General features: G+C 33.6%; 1 protein-coding gene across 3 annotated transcripts in view; it reads right to left on the bottom strand.

The window, feature by feature from the left end:
• LOC145283593 (5-hydroxytryptamine receptor 1D-like) overlaps positions 1-6,307 on the bottom strand; it is a 1,014,695-nt gene that overhangs the window by 214,431 nt on the left and 793,957 nt on the right. The gene's annotated exons all lie outside the window — the stretch shown is intronic.

Here is a 6,307-nt window from a genome sequence, read left to right as displayed (position 1 = left end):
TCGTTTCTGTGGCATTTTTAATACAAAATTTAGTTCCATATCGTTCTTAAAGAACGTCTACATTGCTTTTTAAAAAATACTTCAGCTGTAACAATCATGGGTTAGTAGGCTGTATTTCAATTCGTGTTGTAGTTATTCAGTTGAATCTAGAAACCATAACAATCAGTCTGTCATCTCATAAGTTATAGCAACGTTAGTTCTGGTCAGTACAAAAAAGGGCGACCATTTAGGAATTTCATGTGCTGTATCTGCTTTTCGCGTATCTCTTCATTGTATCCAGTCGTCTAGCCTTTCTTCTAGTTACTGGACTCATATAGTGCCAATTCAGGACTTGGTGAGCTTGGGGATTGCACAGTCGTCGCCTATCCTTACAGGGGGTATCAATTATTTTTCGAGACTAAAAGCAGGCGTCGAAAAGAATAGCTGCATATAACACAAGCATACACATACAGTCATGCACACACATTTATGTATATACATAAATAAATGTAAAATAAAACTATATATATATATATAAATTATATATAATAATATATAATAAATAAGCTATGGATAAATGATCTAAAAAATATTATTTTCAATAAAACAATCTATCAAGGTTCTAAAACCTCCACCCGGTTAAGAAAAGCAATTGATAAATATAATTCAAACATGAGGAATAACACTAACATAGAACCTTGTTAAATCATAAATAATGATGGACATCTGGGGAAACTGAAAAAGAACCCCTTTAGGCCAGAACTTTCTGAAAGTAAATGTTCTCATCATATCAGAAAATGAGAAAAAAAAAACGTCGTGATAACACTATAAGTGTATGCAAAAATAAAACGCAATTGAGAACATTAGGATTAAAATGAAAAAAAAATGGGTAAATTGATGAGAGCTGCTACAGAGGATGAAAATGAAAATCAAGGAGTATTGGAAAAATGACCTCTGCTGTCTATACGAAATTACACGTTTGAAAATTTACCTAAAGTGTATTAAGACAAAGGGCAAGTTTTTAATCGTTTTTTTTTTTTTTGCTGAAAATTTGGCTTCCAAGGGGGCAAAGTTCAAAAGATTTAACTTCTGCGCTCTCTAGCAATCTTTTAAGCCATTTTGGAGTCTAAACATTTGAAATTGTACAGCAAGCGTTTAAATCAGTTTTTGGACGACAATTTGGTTGGCAAGAGATGAACATTTACAGAGTTGACCTTTGAAGACTCTACCAGATTCCTTCACTATTTAGGGGTTAACCATTTGAAATTTTAGATGTAGGTTAATTGGACATAGGTCAAACATTTTTATTTAATTTGACCCCAAAACAATAAGCGTTAAGGGTTCCAAATTGGGGTCAAAGTTTAAAAAATGACGACTGCTGTCTCTACGAACTTTTTTCTATGGTAGTTAAGGAAGCCTATTATATAAAACGGCATTACGCACATATTCACACTTTTTAATACATGCATATGCATATAAAGTTATGAACAGTACACAGGGCCCGAGCAAATCCGGGCGGAACTGCTAGTGATGAATAAAACGAAACGTTATCAAAATAGAAGTCAAACAAATATAGAAAAGAAACACAAAGAAAATACATAAAAAATTAATAAGAAGTAGAGAGAAAAGAGGAAGAGTTAGCGTGGAAATGAAGAAAGGAAAATAGAAATAGATGGGGAGAAGTGAAATACGGATGTCATTGCACAAAATAACGCCACACAGAGAAGAGAAAAGAGTAAAAATAAGAAAATCAATTGAGACCATTGGCAAAAACGTGGAAAAAAAGATAAGTTTAATATCAGGTGATGAAAAGATTCGACAAAACACAAGCATACTATTTCTAATGTCACACAAACGTATGCATTTTTTACGTGTCAAACTCATAGTCAACTATAAGATAAGTATTACGTGTAAGTCAAATGCTGAGAAAGAATCATTCACGGTGGAATTGACTTGAGCTAATTATGTAAATAGACGACGCAATAGAAATTTATTCACATTAGAATTACATACGAAAATGTAATAATGAGCTTCGAAGTAGACAAACAGTATTGCGTTCCACAGGCGGGCAGTTCAAGAAAAGAAACAATGTTGATGAAATTTGTGCTTATCTTGAGCACAAATTGGGAGTGCAGAAAGTTGTTTGCGGTTGTATCTGCTAGGCAAGTATTTGTTGTGAACGTTTTACGAGACGAACCATATATTAGAAATCAGTCGTACACCTGGCATAGAAGTATCGATAGAACAGAGATAGACCAGTAACATCTCTTCAATACACAAACACATACCCACCTATATTTATCTGTTTAACTAGTTTCTCCCTGTAAAAGTAAAACCCATTCCAGTATTTCTCATCCGATTCCTATGACGCATAGCAAATCTATGAAAACAAACGTTGCCGGACTATTAAAATAAGCAAGATATAAACAAAACCTTGGAGAACCTTTTCAAAATTTCTAGTTATATAATGCAATAGAATATTAACTAGACCAAGCGTGTGCATAAATATTATGGATGCAAACGAAAAATTCCTAAATAATGAATTAGCAATACAGATATTAAGAGAATTCTTCGTCTACTCATCGAGTACACTTATGATGAAAATATGTCATGAACTAATTAACTTCATTTCCGTAAATATATATATATATATATACATATATATATATATATATATATGTATATATCTATATATATATATATGTAATTCAAATCACTAACATTAGTAGTTTTATATTTTGTACATAACTTATTTATGCCGGTTTTAATTTACGATCAGATGAGAACATTTATTTACGCATATATATATATATATATATGTGTGTGTGTGTGTGTGTGTGTGTGTGTGTGTGTGTGTATGTGTGTGTGTGAACGTAAGATTCTGGCATTTATATATACTTGCTGGAAGCCCGGCGTTGCCCGATCGTACAATAAGCTTAATCATTATATTTTAATGTATGCAGATTGTGTATGTATTATATTAAAATCAATCCTTAATTCATTATTATAATTACGGGGATTAATCATCCGTTTGACTAATTCGCAAAATAAATAAATAAATAAATAATAAATAAAAATGAAAAAAATAAAATGAAAAGAATAATAATAATGATAAAGTCGTTTATCAAACTTCGTCTGTGTTTGATTCCAATATCATGTCAGCTGATAATTGAGCTTTGCGAAGAATGACTTGGAAAAGTCACTTATGATTAATTTTTAGTTTCTATTTACAATGCCTCCCCAAGCGACAGAGTTACACGCTAGGGTCGTTTTTTTAATGGGGAGAAAAGGAACAAAAATAAAAATTGTCCCAAGGATTTCTCCTGCACTGACAGAGAACAAGAAATTGAAGTTTAGCATCTGAAGAACAGATACTATACTTTGATCTTGGCCCAAAGATTAATATATACTTTTAAAATATCTAAACACAGAGACAATTTGCGCCGATTTTAAATGGTACCTCTTAAAATAAAATAAAATGGTGAGGTACACCGGGCTTGAACATGGAATACATCTTTTTTATATATAAACAAATTAATTGGCAGAAATTTTATTATCACATTTGCTGGTGTACGTAAAATACTCCCATGTAAAATTATTTTTTACATATATATACGGGAAAACTGTATTTTTAAGATCGGATTTTTCTGATTTCCGATACTGATCGGATGGATCTCTTTACAAAATATATTTAAGAACACTTCTATATATATATATATATATATATATATATATATATATATATATATATATATATATATATATATATATATATATATAAGCTTTCTATGAAATTTTCAAAAATAGGCTTAGCCATTAGGAACCTATGAGGAAGGAACTCACACAAGCACACACAAAGTGATTTTTATATAATAGAAGAGATAGAGATACACTTTCAGGTTGTTCTCTTTTGTAGATAAATAGAACTTGCCATAACAGGAAGTTCTTCAGCATTTTTAAATCGATTACGTCCTTAATTAACGTGCATGCGTTTCTTAAGTCCAACGAAAATAAACCCCTGCCATGAAGTTGGGTATGAATATAAGTAGAAATCCAGATGCTTCTTTTAATTTTATACACGTGGTGGACGTTGGTGCATTATAAAGTTTATAACATCATCTTCAACATAAACATACACAATCATTAATATTCGCGCATGATAAGATTCATAATTATAATATTGTTCCTTTTTTGATATTTTTTATATTGATTTGGAAATCCTAAAACTGTGCATATACTTCATTAATACATTGAATTATTCTTGACTTTTTGCTGATTCAATTTTTTAAAATGATTTTCCAGTGACATGAGGACAGGAAATATCCGTTCAATACATGGGAAACCCTATGCAGACATGTGTTTCGTCGTTTATACCTCAACAATGCCAGTAACAGTAGATATTTGATGCTACAACGGTCGGCTTAATGCAACTTGCAGTCAGGAAACTTAGTGATTTCGCGAACAAGGAAGCTGCAGTAATGCCGTATATGGGTTATTTGTATTATTTCTATAACAACGACTGTTGTTGGAACGGAGGTGGTATTTTAAAATAAATGGTTGAGTCACGATAAGTGGGAACTGTTATTTCCTCTATGAAAATTTAAATGTTTATATGTATAGTACAACTACATATTTAAAGCATAATCACCAACAAACATTTTTTAACTTAAGATTTGTTTTTAAAGGCCGGTGTTTCAAGATATATCTAGCATATGTACGAGGGGTGTGCAAGAATTAATGGCCCTGACCCTCTTCCCATAGCAGTAGAGCAACAAAACTTGACATAGTTATTAGCCTTCCTCTAAATAGAGAGAAATGAAGCATCATAGGCTCCTGTAATTGTGGCACCCTTTGCCAGGAAATCTGTCATCAGTACACCGTCCTGGTCCAAAAGACTGTGAGCATGACCTTGTCAGCGCAGGGATGCACACTTGCCTTCTTTGGAGGAGGTGAGTCCAAGTGCTTCCACGGCATTGACTTGGATTTGGTCTCTGGATCATAGTCATGGACCCACGTTTTATCTTGTGTAATCAGTCTTTTGAAAAACTTTGACTAATCTTCTTGGCACATCTCCCAATTTATCCTCGAGCACTCGACGCGTTCTTGCTTCTGGAATTGTGTGAGCAACCTGTGAACCTATCTGGCAGATACCTTATGCATATGCAAATGGCCATGAATGATAGTTTTCACAGACCCTGTACTAATCTTGACATCTTGGGCTATTTGGCGAATAATAATGTGCCGATCTTCCAAAATAACAGCCTCAACATGACGGACAGATGTCTCATCAATGGTAGAAGAGGTGAGACCAGATATGGATGATGTTTCCCCAGACTTCCGGTCATGTTTGAATTTACGATGCCAGCGTTTTACAAGGTCATATGATGGGGCATCATCATAAGTTTCTTTCATTTCACAAAAAAAAGTCTCCTGTGGTGTGCGTCCTTTCAAATACAAAAACCGGATCACTGCTCGACATTCAACAGGCTCCATTTCAAACCTGACTCAGTTAAAACACCTGTAAAACAGAAACCACAATTAGTTCAGAGCTGTAAGTTGACACATAACTCGTGTGTAAAGGGTGAGCGCCATATACTTATATATATATATATATATATATATACATATATATATATATATGTATATATATATATATATATATATATATATATATATATACATATATATGCGTGTAAATGGACTCTCCTGCCAATTTCGACGTATGAGGATTCGCCACAACGAGTAAGTTGTCCGGAAATCCACACAGATTATTTTATTAAACTCGTGGAGGCTTTGTGTAGAACAAACCACACTTTTTGATATCATTGCTAATCTTTTGTCGATGTAGAGAACTGCAACAAGACAGGGCAAATAATAGATCGCAATCTTTTACATCAGAGTTTTCCTTCTTTTTTCCGACAGGGGATTTATCTCTCTCAGTGAATTAATGCGCTACAACTGGCAATTTCTACGACCCGGCGTCGTACATATAGCGCCGGCTTTCCCAAATGTTCACTCATTTGCTACTGGCCAGCCTTGCAGCTTATTCTACCCCATGCGAACAAGGCCACTGACCCTCAGTATTTCCTCCAGTATCAGAAAACACGCTATGCAATATATAAATATCCGTGCGTGATGTTCCAAGCTAATCAAAAATGTTGATTCCAGTAAAGAAAGTGGCTCTGACGGCATTCCTATTACAGTGTTTAGAAAGCTTAAATCTACCATTTTACAAAGTTGTTTAATCATGTATCGAGGAGAATTGCATCCCAACACCTTGAAAAATCTCATCAGTATGCCCTGTATCTAAGAATTCAGGTGGTCGGAC

This window comes from Euprymna scolopes, chromosome 8 (assembly GCF_053919585.1).
Source record: "Euprymna scolopes isolate OS-2025 chromosome 8, ASM5391958v1, whole genome shotgun sequence".
NCBI lineage: Eukaryota > Metazoa > Mollusca > Cephalopoda > Sepiida > Sepiolidae > Euprymna > Euprymna scolopes.
This window is presented reverse-complemented; position numbering and strand designations above follow the sequence as displayed.